The sequence below is a fragment of the Canis lupus genome, chromosome 33, assembly GCF_048164855.1.
Source record: "Canis lupus baileyi chromosome 33, mCanLup2.hap1, whole genome shotgun sequence".
Classification (NCBI taxonomy): Eukaryota; Metazoa; Chordata; class Mammalia; order Carnivora; family Canidae; genus Canis; species Canis lupus.
Genome location: NC_132870.1, coordinates 3523571 through 3537180, shown reverse-complemented (window position 1 = coordinate 3537180; position 13610 = coordinate 3523571). Strand labels below are relative to the sequence as shown.

The following is a 13610-nucleotide window of genomic DNA, read 5'->3' as shown; positions in this document are numbered from 1 at the left end:
GCTCTTATGATAATGGATTTAACTTATAATTGATTTGAATTTTCTCCCTAATAAGACAAATGTTACCACATGCTGTCATATTTCTTCAGTCTCCTCCATCCCATTACGTGAATTTCATCTGCAATTTTAGTTCTGAGTTCTAAACTTTCCCCATACCTGAAGGAGGAATCCAGCAGCCCATGTTGGTTTGCCATTTTGTTAGGAGAATAAACTTTTCATTATAATATTTAGTTATATTTTTTAAGCTCTGTGTCAGGTACCTGAGTTTTGTTTTATTATTAATCTTTAAATTTATGTATATGCTACATATTATTTTGTCTGATTTATTTCATTAATTTTTTGAAATAAAAAAAAGTGGCACCACTGACTCTTAAACAGGGCAGGAAGTAGGGGCACAGACCCACATCATGCAGAAATCATGCAGAAAATCCACATATAACTTTTGACTCCCCCAAACTTAACTGCTAATAGCCTTCTCTTGACCAGAAGCTTCAATGATAATATAAACAGTCGATAATACATATTTTGTATATGTATTATACACTGTATTCTTGTACTAAAGCTAGAGAAAAGAAAATGAAGAAAATCATGAGGAAAATATATTTATAGTACTATATATGTATCTGTTGAAAAATATTCACATCTAAATGGACCCATGCAGTTAAAACCCATTTGTTAAGGTCAACAGTACAAAGAACTAAGAGATAGTTCTGTTGGTCACTGCTTCATAAATGTTCTGGTGACACTAACCACTAAGAAATTATTCTAACAGATAAGAAAAGATCCAGCCTTTCCTTTTAATCTAGAACCAGTGTGCTTTCTATTGCATCTATTTGTTCAAATCATTTAATGCCACTGTTAGCTCATGAAAAATCTATTTATCCCAAGCACCCTTAACCACTACAAGCATATTGTTTTAATTAACCACCTGTTATATGCAAACCATTGTGGCTATTAAAATGGAGGATGTGAAAAGTAATTTAGCAGAACCCACAATAAGCCTATCTTCTAATAATAGGCAGATATGCTTACAAATATTTATAATAGAAGATTGAATATATTGAATACAGAAAGAGAGTATAAATATATAAATGAGAAGAGGAAAAGGCTTTATAAAAGATCTCCGGCTTGGTTCTTCTTAAGTAAGTGTGTTCTCAATTTCAGAGCTTCAAAAACACTATTTAAATTGCATATATACTCTTATGAATTCTCTTAGCCCAGCTAATTCCCATTTATCCTTAGATTCTCAGCTTTGTTGTCATGTTTTTCAGAGAGACTTCTGGCCCCCACCCTTGCTTCCCTGAGCCTGGGTCCAGGGCCCTTCCTATATGTGCCCCTCAAAATCTGATAAGTGAACTCTGCTATAATTTTTATCATAGTCTATTGTAAACAGTATATTACCTGTTTATTTACAAAGTGGGATGTTTCTTTGTGTACTAAATTATTAGCTGATATTTGCAAGCACCTATTTGTGTGAATTATTATTGGGAGAAAAAGATCTGTGAAGTTGTTTGTTTTTAAACAAGGAGAGGAAAGAGAGGGAAAGGGAGAACAGAATATGCATCTTTTCCCCAGCCTGTCCTCAGGCACTGGATCTGACAGAGAACTTTGTGAGCCTTGGGTCATAAGCAGAACTGCTTAGGAGTTCAGGTGACAAAGTACAACAGAGACACGGCTCAGGGCATGTTTTACATTCTGTTGAAGAACAGTGTGTCACACCAATCCAATGGCAACATAGTGGTGGCTCAAGGATTTTGCAGGGTTGAGAATATGAGAAACTGAACACTGGGCAGGCAACATTAACACAGACTAACTCTCTCAGTGATAGTGTCAGGGAGAAGTACCTTCGCAGGAACTCAAAGAACACTGAAGGATTCTGTGAGCACATTATGAAACATACTTGGGAATTCTTAGGTAACTCAGGAGGCTTAGGAGAAATGAGATCCCCAAGTTATGTGGGAATTCTGTCTATATCCCCTACGAGATTGTGATTGAGGTGGGACTAACTGCGCCTTACTCACTATGGGGTTGTGAGTACCTAGAATTTGGTACAATGCGTGACACATACTATATGTTCATTACAAAATTATTGACTAAATGAATTGTAGATAATACTAGACCTGAAAATTGTTTCTTCTAATACAGCACTCTACCGTTATATTCAACTGGCTCCCAATTTCCTTTATAAAAGATTTTTGAAGTGAGCGTGAAATTTGTACTTCTTAAATATACATGTTCCTCTTCCTCATACTAGACCTAAATGTTATTTCAGCGGTACATACACTCTTCTGCATCCTGCTAGACCAGCTAATTCCCACTTATCCTAAAAGTTCACAGGCATCTACTTGTATGAATTATTAGTATAGAGAAAAGGAGACTGGTTTTGTACAGGTAACTCAGTTTCATATGGATGAATTAAAATGAAATTGTGAGAGATAAAAGATAGTAAGTGAAACTTTCAAACATTCTTTTGAGTCTGTTTCAAACCACATCCATTAAAATACAGTGCTATCTGATAAGAACAGATGGGTTTTCAAACAAATACAATCAATCTGCAGGATAATTTGGTCAGCGTTGAATGATTAAGTTTTGAAATTCTGTACAAAGGGTTTTCTCTGTAATGTTTCCCAAACAGTTCTGTTTGGTAATCAATCCCTGCTCAGTAAATATTATCTCCTTATGTTTATATTACAGGATTACCTGAAAATGTCCCATATCTCACATGCTCATTAGATGTTTTATAAATAACAAGCTACATTCAGCATATAACATGTATATAAAGGCTGGTATGTGTTAAGCAGCATTTTCACATAGAATGCTGAATCTGTATATTGTGGTGAGAAATCAAATCTAATGTCAAAACCTCCCTGTAAAAGGACATGATTTTCATAATAATGAGAGAATTCATAGCAACCAAACTAATTTTTAAATTAATTTATTGGGCTTATGTATCATTTAATGGTACATCCAGATTGTAGAATATAAGAGGGTTACACTCTTGCCCCAAAGTGGTTAATTAAACAAAAGGAGAAAATTGCATAGCTTTCACAAGTTTATATCTCCCTGCTACAGAAATATCCACAGAACGTCAGGGCTCCTAGATGGTCTAAACAAATGTCTTTCCAAAGGGGTATATTTAAATATTTTTGCAAAATGCTATATGGCATCAATAACAAGCTAGATTCTTACATGTCTACTATCCAAAAGAGCAGTAAGCTGTGAATATAATGACAGATGTTTGGCCTGACAGTGTAATGGGAATAAATACACCAAAATAAAATTAAAAAAAAAAATTTAAGTGTCTTTGGCTAAAATGAAATAAAAGTTTTCGCATTAAAAAAAGCCATACTAGAACTAAAAATAGATTATGGGAATAATAGGATTCCTGATACTTTCAGCTAGAGTTGAGTGGTTATTTTATAGAAAAAATATCTTATGTGTTCTACATGTACCCTCTTCATCCTCTGACAATCCCTTGTTTTGACAGACTCCCAACCAGAAAGTCAAAATATTAAGAAATCACTTATAAAGGGAGGTGACTCATCTGAAAATATTTGTACTACATTTCCCACTTAACAAGAAGCCTAAAGGAAGGATTCTAGTAACTTAGAAATAACAATACTTTGGAGGATGCCAAATGAGAATTCAAGTAGAACTCAACTTGTCTGTATAAACAACTGCTAAAAAATTTGATTCTTAGAGTCTGGTTAAAATATATAGGTCTAAATTTTATTTATACCAAGGTTTAATGCTTGGGTGAAAGAAACTTCCCATTTATTTTTGTTCTCCAAATCATATTTTTTCACCCTCTAAAGTCTACAGGAATTCTCATCAATCATTCCTTGGGTGGGTTGGGGGGGGGAACCTTTCATTTTTCTAGGAAAGTCTTAAGACTTAGATGCATCACAGAAGTCTCTCAGTCTATAACCAACTTTACCTTTTCTGTACATGGTGACTCAATGCTTGTTTAGACATTGGTTTTCCACTATCTGTCCCCTTTGTGATTCTGTCTGCAATGTTTCTCATGTGTTTAGCTTTTTGGCTGGGACAACATGTGAAACTTATATTGACTGATGGCTTTTGAAAGTAGCCTAATTCTTCCCAAAGCACAGTCCTTAGTGACTCACACTTTCTTATCTCACAGCATTCTTTGGGATGGATGTCCAAGAACTTCTGAGATGCTGTGTTCCAATGTACTTAGTCCATGTGTTTATCCTACATGGAACCCACAATCCTCTCTCTCATCCCCCAGGCAGACCCAATACTTAAGTTGCATAGTGTGTGAACTACACAATAAAACCCAGTGGTATGTGGGAGAGCTGAAATCCAGCACTGTTTCTCCGGCTAAGGGTTGCGTCTTGGCTCTGGGCTAATTTTCTCACAGAGTATTTTTGTAACTTTATACAGAAACCGTTTACAAGTCAGTTAGTGGTGGGCCTGCCCCCAGGTAATACCATTCTGAATTTAGGCCACTCTCCCCTCAACCTCCTCTAGGGTGGATTCCACTGTGAACAATACATTTAATTCCCTTAACGGCTCTGAAACAAAAAGCTATTATGCCTTTTCTGCTACCAACTTTAAGGAGGAACTAAACTTTAGGAATAAAGACCAAGTTGTCTTCCTGAGTGGTTAGGGAGGAAGGAAATGAGGAAGAGCGGGGAAATGCTTTTAAAAATCTAAAGCAAAGCACTGAAAGAAAAATGACAACAATTAGTGTCTTACTCTTACCAAAGTCATGCTATCTAATTTAATCCTAACAACACCTAAAAGATAATTCTCAGTTTACAGGGAAGAAAACTGAAGTATAGAAAGGTTACCCAAATGCTCAAAGTCATATACTTAATAAATGGCAAAATCAAGACTTGAACCCAAAAAGTGTACTTTCAGAGCCTGTGCAATTAACTACACCATAACAATTCTATGACTTATTTTGTCTTAAAGGTAATTTGGAAAAGTTGTTGAAAAAATTTGATCTCAAAAAATGTGAAGTACATGCAACCATTATAGAAGACAATTTGACAGTTCCTTACATAGCTAAATATAATCTTATCATAAAACCCAGCACTCACTCCTAGCTAGATATTTATCCATCTGGTTTGACATTTTATCCCACACAAAACCCTTCTGTACTAGAAACAACTAAGATATCCTTCAGTAGATGAATGGATAAAACAACTGTGGCACATCTTTTCAATTGAATATTATTTAGTAATAAAAAAGAAATGAGCTATCAAGTAACAAAAAGATATAAATGAATTTTAAAAGCATATTGGTAAGTGAAAGAAGTCAATCTGAAAGAGCTATTTATTTGTGACTCCAATTATAATTATATGACATTCTGGAAAGTGAAAAACTATAGGGACAATAAAAAGATCAATATTTGTAGGGGGCTCAGGGAAAGAAAGGTGGGTTGAAGAGATAAAACACAGGGGATATCTTAGGGCAGTGAAACTATTTCTGTATAATGCTGTAATGGTGGATACATGACCATTTGTCAAAATCCATTGAACTTGACAGCACAAAGAGTGAACCTCAACTTATGCAAATTTTGAAAAAATCATTTTGGAGGTCAGGGGATTCTAAGAAGGAATGACAGGAGAATCTAACTGTATTACAAGTGTATGAAACAATCTCTCTGAAGGAGTTAGCAGAAAAGATACTGACCTCTAGGAAGCTATGGAAGTTAATAGAATCTACAAGACTAAAGGCTAAAGAAACTATATATAATCACTGTAGTCTAATTGATAAAGTTGTTTCACACACACATGGGGTTAACAATTCTGAAACTACTATATATGTATACTAGGATTTAATATTTAATTAAATGGATGGTTGATGATAGCAGTCAGGTTTCTAACTGTTGGAATGGAAATATATAGGTAGTCATAGATTATTCATGTAGTCATAGATTATTATGAAAAACAAAATAACTCATATTTAATTTAATATATATATATATACAGAGGGTTACATACATATTTATAGATAAATATTTCTTTGCTCTATCCACTCAAAGGATATAAAAGAAATGACATCTCAGTAGCATTGAGCACACCTTGCACCCAGACCTTGGCCTCTAATACTGTTCTCCAATAAAATAAACCATGGCTCCTTAAAGAAATACTGGTTCTAGGACTGAGGTAGGGAATATACAAGATAAGATGAAACATCTTTAGGTGCCAGAAAGGAAGTGTGTGCATGCGCATATTCATGGGCAAAAGCATGCGCACATGCACACATGCACACAAATATTGATGGGGATATATCACAGAAGAACATGAGCTCCCAGTGGCCACAGGTGTAATGATTTGAGCAACAAATAAAACAATAAAATTCAAAAAAATTTAAAAATTTAAAAATTTAAAAAACAATACTGGGTTATAACCCAATGTAAAACTGTAATTCAAAGAAGAGTATGAAAAGATGGTTTTCAAGTGATTATTAGTAGCCAGCTTTTACTACACCCCCCCTAAGGATCAGCTAAGGAGATTGGAAAGACTAAGATAATTTGAAAGCTGGCAAATTGACCCATTAGCATGAAATAGTGACTTTATGTAGAAGACTGATATTTGAAAAGGATTACCAAAGCCAAACTATCTTGACCCTTTATCTTGTAGATAATGAGAAGGCTGATGAATATAAACTTTGGTGTAAATCATGAAATTAGGGAGACTGAAAAGTCTTAGAGTCAAATGTCTCAATTAGAAGACTATTATGGAAAGTCTAGGTACAAGATAATAAATGCTGATCAACAATTTTGACACTAGGACTAAAGAGAGTAAACTGATATTTGGAAGGAATACTTAATAGATTTAATAATAAAGAGAAACAAAGATGAATCAAAGATAACTTCAGTTGAATCTAAGTGATACAGTAGTACCATTAACTTAAAAAAAAACTAATTTAGGAAAAGAATCCATTTCAAAAATCCAGTTAGAATAGAAATATCTTAACTGGAGTCAAGTTCAGTCAATAGTACAATGACCCTCGTAAGCACTTAATAAATTATTGTTAGTGAATGAGTAAATAAATTAAGTCGGAAGACACAGTTTGGAGGAAAAGGTTGCAGGGCTGTCCATATATAAAAAGAACTTGAAATAATCAATGAAATCCTAAGAAATGTCAGGTAGCAGGAAAAAGACAATGTAGGTTAAATTCTAACAATATGGAAATAACATAGATGATATTTTCTAACAATATGATAAAATTAGATGTCAATAATAAAAACTGAGACCACCGATTTCCACATATCTTAATTATCAAATCTGAAACAGAGGCCACCTGTGTTGACATGACTTCACTATTTGTATCAGGAAATTACTGAGCATGAAAATAAAGCTATAAACCAAAAAGTTACTGTTTGCTCCAGTAATTCCAGTAATTCAGAAACTCCAGCAAATCAGTCTGTCCAGACAACTAGTTAACTCATCTGGGCAAATAACTTGTGTATCATTACAACAGGATACTTATGTAGGCAAATACCTTACCTATCAAACAACACTTTACTTATCAAGACTCTCTTCATGACTCTCTCTCTTCATTGTATCCAGTTGTATCCAGCAATAATTAAACCATTATTTTTTTAACTTTGACCAATTCCAATCATTTCCCCACCTTTCCCCACATTTCCCTACTTTATTATACCACTGAAGCCCAGGACTGAAAATATGTACAAATCCTACTATGATCTCCTCCTTCCAATATAGTTCAAAGGTTATATCAAGGTGGTATTCTTTCTTACTGCAGTAGGTCATATGAACTTAGCTTTGCTTTATCCTCAGGTTTTATGGTGAACTTCCAGGGAGTTAACAACTGACAATTACAAAATTAGAAAAACTACTTCTGGAAATTTCAAAAAGGAAAAGTTTAAAAAATAAGTTGTACCTTAAGCAAATCATATGTCAAAGAGGAAATACAAACCAAAATTGGAGAATGTATATGCATAGACAATATAAAGACTACAGCCAAACCAATGGTCTAAGGAAAATATATACCCTGAAGTACTTACGTTAAAAAAAAAAAAAGAAAAAGAACTATAAAATAAACCTAAGGAAAGCAAAACAGGATATAGTAAAGAAAAAAGCATAAATTAATGAATTCGAAAAGAAAAACAGTAGAATGGTAATATATTCCAAAGCTAGTCTTTAGAGGTGAAAACAATCAAATGAATATTCAATAAGAGTCACTAAATCTTACAAGAATTGTATTGGCATAAATATCACCAAATTCAACTAAGGGGAAATGAAACAGCACAAAATGCAAAGAAGGCTTTGAACTCCTAGAATTTTTCTGCAGAAAGCAGGCTAAGAAGGATATCCAAGTTGCAATCATGGACCATTTATTATAGAAAAAGAAGGATGACTTAGAACATAGGGTCAATAACTCCAGAGAAAAGCTCACATAGAGTAGGACTAAGCCCTAATCCAGAAACTGGAAAGATGTGCTTAAATAAATTTCACAGTTGCTCTGGACCAAGACTGCTATATGCATCACACCTTTTGAACAAGTTTCTATTGCAATCATCTTAAACTCATGTAACCACTGTATACTGGATGTATAGATAGCAGATACTCTTGTCTCTTTAGTTCAAAAGTCTTTAGATCAAGAGGGGCTTCAGTAAAGGAGTTGTACCAAAGGAACAACACTTGAAAAATCTTATCCACATCTGAACTTGATTTAGATGATGCAACCCTGCATCTTAACCTAAACTTGATGCTATAATGAGACGAGAGGTTTTGGGAGTCTTGGGAGAGCAGGTGAGTGCATTTTACATATGATAAGAGTATAATTCATCTTTGGCCAGAGGGAACAATGTTTTCTTATAAAGAGATGTGATCTCTTGGCACTGGGAAGGCTTGTGACTTACTTGTGACCAACAGAATAAAGTGGTGTGACTTCTGAAAGTAGGACAAAAGGTGATGCAGGTTTCACTGGATTCTACCTGGACACTCAGCTTTGGAGCCAAGTCATGTTATATGAGGTCTAACAACCCTGAGGCAGCTATGTTGTGAGGAATTCCAGGTCACATGGAGAGGGTGGCTTTGAAAAGGAGATTAAAAGTACATGTATCTTGATGAACACTGAAAAATGTATGCAGTTGTTGAAACATTATATTGTACACCTGAAACTAATATAATACCATAAGTTTATACTTGAATAAAAATAAATAGGAATCTGTAGTAGTTACAGCAAAATGTTGATATTTGTTTCATCAAGATTGTGTGCTTATAGATGCTATCACATTTGGGGAACACTATTTTCAAATATTTCATCATTTATAATAAACATTTGAAAAAGGAAATTGTTTCTCTATATTGAATTATTTGTAAAGAATTAGTATTTTTACTATGTCTTCACTGACAATACACAATATCTCAAGACCACATGATGTAATTCTAGAAGATGCTTCTGTTATTCACTATTTCTATTGGAAAGTTAAAGAGATTTGGGAGGAGGTAACCCAGAAACACAGGACACCTTTAAAATAACTTATAGAAAGTTCCAGGGATTACATCTTGGATGTAATCCTGCCTACTTCCAAAGTTTAGATTAAAAGCAAGTGGATTTTCAATTTGATAATTTGCCATCTGCAAATTTATGACCAAATTGAATTATGACTTTACAATATGGATAAATGTAGGAGAGTCATCTCTGCCAGTTGGTCATTCATACTGTAATAATTGGCAGAAAATAGGGTTCTCCCCACCTTGATGGAGAAAGAGAATCCTCAGGAACATACCAGATTTAGTGTCATTATTCTTACTATCACACATTATATTAATGTTGCCACACAGCAATTATATAAAATAGCAGAATATAGAACTGGAGCAAATCATCAAAACTATCTAATTATACAAATAAAATATAACCAGAGAGTAGAATTCTATGTCTAAAATCACCCCTGTACTATAGAGCTGATCAGTTTGATTCATGTCTTTCTTTAGTGAGAGTAAAAATGTCTGTCAGAGAACAGTTCAGTTTAGTTCTCTGAATGGAACTAGCAGCAGAACAGAGCCACAAATGAAATAATTGAGTCATTAGGATGCAGTGTACTCAAGTCTTATGCTTCATAATGCTACGTTAACAAATGTATAAATCCCCATGACAATTTGTTTAATCTTCAAAATTATCCTACACAGTTATTCTTTATGAGTATTAACATTAAAAGGTACTTACTGGGTCACAGTATAGTTTTAGGTATACTAAAATATTAAAAAATTTTATATTCTTTATAATTAATAACCTCACTTCCCTAGAATAAGGAAAGGTTTTATTTTTTAAAATTTTGTAACCGTGATAATTGTGAATATATCCTGTAGTGCTATAGCTTTAAGTTCTCAAGAATTGAGGATATTTGCCAAATGAAGCTGTCTTTCCAACTCTATCACACTCTGATGAAGATAGTTGAGAAGCGCCAAGTACAGATAGGGAAGAGTCAGTCTTCCTTATCACAAGAAATGCATAATGGACAGGAGATTTGCAGCCCTTGTAACTATCAAAAATCCCCAAACTTATCATTCTAATAGTATCTCAAAAAGGATAGGAAATTGTGAAACATATTCACCATTCTAGATATTCTGCAATATTAGCCAAAAAACACAAATTTTAATCATCATAGAAAGTATAATCATACAATCCTGCTCAAATAATTATGGGTCCCAACTGCCCTCCAAAATTTTAGTTAAGCTATGGGTTTGCTTATCTTCTGTTCTTTTTTTGTCCTCTCCTGCTGCAAGCAACTTTGCCTTCAAGGTCCACATCCCTTCTTGTCCCTCTAGCAAATCTGATTCTAACATCTTCCAAGGAAAGATTTTCCCATACTTCCAGAAGTTTAAGGCGATATGAGAATGCGCAGAGAAGCAGAAAGTTGGCAGACAAATTACAATTCTAAACTATAATTCCTGCTTTTAATTATACATACAATGAATAATTCAGACTAATCCAATGCTTTAGAAACCATAATCATCTTTAAAAAAATGTTATAGCTACACACTTATTTCCCTTAATCAGATACATGGGATTAGAATGAAACTGTCATAGAGTTAATCACTTGACTCCTCCCCACTATAGAGACCCATAAATGACAAAAACATTTAAATCTTAAATGTATTGTCTTCATGTTAATAAAAGATTTTACCAGCTATCTGATGATGATACTCTGGTAGAGACCATCTGCCATTTAAAGTGTCATTGCCAAGAACAGAGAGGTGGTACATTAATTTGTGCTACACAATAGAGTGTCTTTCTTAGCTTGGTTTCCTCAGTGGATGCTCTTAAGGGATGACACTTAACAGAACTCAGTGTGGTGTGGTGCAGCAGAAACCTATCCAAAGTTCACAGATAAGCAGATAAGGAAGGTCAGAGATGATGCAGCTGGCCAGGCCCTCTGGAGCTGCCTGCCTGCCCAGTTTGCCTCTGCCACAGGCAGAAGGGTCTCACAGCATTGATGTAAAAATAAGAAGACTTAAGTGAGGGAGGGAACAGGGGAGAAATTATATTAACACACAGGGGAAAGAACTGAGAAGGAAAATGGCCAAACAAATGCTTCATGTGAGACAGAATATTTCTCTTCAATAAGAACTTCTAAATCAAATGGACTTCAGGCTATGACATCTTTAGCTGCACCGCTAGTGGTTCAAAATTCATTCCAGCCTAGTAGTGGAAAGAAGAAATCATAAAACAGCACTTAAACTTATCAATGACCTAAATTTTCTTATTGCTTACCTTATTATAAATAGACATGTAGTTATCATGGAAATAAAATGTGCCACTGCTTGAATTCGCCTCTCTTACTTATTATGAGCCACTCTACCATCAATATTCTTCAAATTTATTCTCAATACCTCTCCTCCATGTTCATGGGGTTGAATTCCCATTAGTATGGTTGTGTTAAGTTATCAGACTACATTAATTTAAAATATCTTCAGAAAATAATACCAATCTAAAATTAAACAACAACAACAAAAAAGTTTAGAACGAGCTTAATTGAATAGTAATACAGATTCATTTTCTGTAAATGTTCTGTAATTGGGATTGAAACAAACTTTGAAAAGTTTCCAATGTTATATTTACCATTTGTATTTGGGAAATAGTGACCATGCTAAGGAAAACAGTGGGATAACAGGGAGCAAGAAGAGATGAAGAAAGATCCAGGAGCCATGACCGTATTAGTGACCGACCTTCACTAATGTTTATGTATGAATACTGAAGTATCAGACTAAATATGTCAAGGTTCCTTCAAAAATATACAACTGTCAACAGTTGTATGTTTGGATGTTAACAGACTATAAAGAAAATCATGCTCAATGAAATTTTGAGCTTAGTAAAGTATATTCTTCAGGTCCAAATAGACAGAGGGAAAAAAATATAAAATTCAGAAGTCAGATAAAATGAACTTTTAAGGAAACATGTAGCTTCACAGGGCAATTCTACCAAACATGTAAAGAAGACTTGATACCTATTCTTCTCAAATCATTCCAAAAAATAGAAATAGAAGGAAAACTTCTAAACTCATTCTACGAGGCCATCATTACCCTGATTCCAAAACCAGACAAAGACTCCACTAAAAGAACTACAGACCAATATCTCTGATGAACATGGATGCAAAAATTCTCACTAAAATACTAGCAAATCAAATCCAACAGTACATTAAAAGAATCATTCACCACAATCAACTGGGGCTTATTCCTGCATTGCAGGAGAGGTTCGATATTCACAAATCAATGTGATACAACACATTAATAAAAGAAAGTATAAGAACTTTATGATCCTCTCAATAGATGTAGAAAAAAACATTTGACAAAGTACAACATCCATTCATGATAAAAACTCTCAACAAAGTAGGGATAGAGGGAACATACCTAAACATTATAAAGGCCATACACAAAAATCCACAGCTAATAACATCCACAATTGAGAAAACTTGAAAGTTTTTCCTCTATAGTCAAGACAGGGATGTCCACTTTTACCACTGTTAATTAACATAGTACTGAAAATCCTGGCTTCAAGAATCAGACAACCAAAAGAAATAAAAGGCCTCCAAATGGAAGAAGTCAAACTTTCACTATTTGCAGATGACATGATACTCTATTCAGTAAACCCAAAAGACTGCAGTAAAAAATTACTAGAACTGATACACAAATTCAGTAAAGTTGCAGGATACAATATCAATGTACAGAAACCAGTTTCTGTATATATATACACACAGACATATATATAGTGTATATACACACACACACACACACACACACACAGAGGCAGGGACACAGGCAGAGGGAGAAGCAGGCTCCACACAAGGAGCCTGATATGGGAATCCATCATGGGACTCCAGAATCATGCCCTGAGCCGAAGGCAGATGCTCAACCACTGAGCCACCCAGGCATCCTAATAAGACGTTTTTAAAGGAAACAATGGCAGGGCACCTGGGTGGCTCAGTGGCTGAGTATCTGGTCTTTGGCTCAGGTTGGGGTCCTGGGATCGAGTCTTGGATCAGGCTCCCTGCTTTCTTTGCCTATGTCTCTGCCTCTTTCTCTGTGTCTTTCATTAATAAATAAAATTTGAAAAATTTAAAAATTTAAAAAAGTAAAGGAAACAATTGGTGTCTCAATTCA

General features: G+C 34.5%; 1 long non-coding RNA gene across 1 annotated transcript in view; it reads right to left on the bottom strand.

The window, feature by feature from the left end:
• The window catches only part of LOC140624036 (uncharacterized), a 97683-nt gene that overhangs the window by 69197 nt on the left and 14876 nt on the right, over positions 1-13610 (bottom strand). The gene's annotated exons all lie outside the window — the stretch shown is intronic.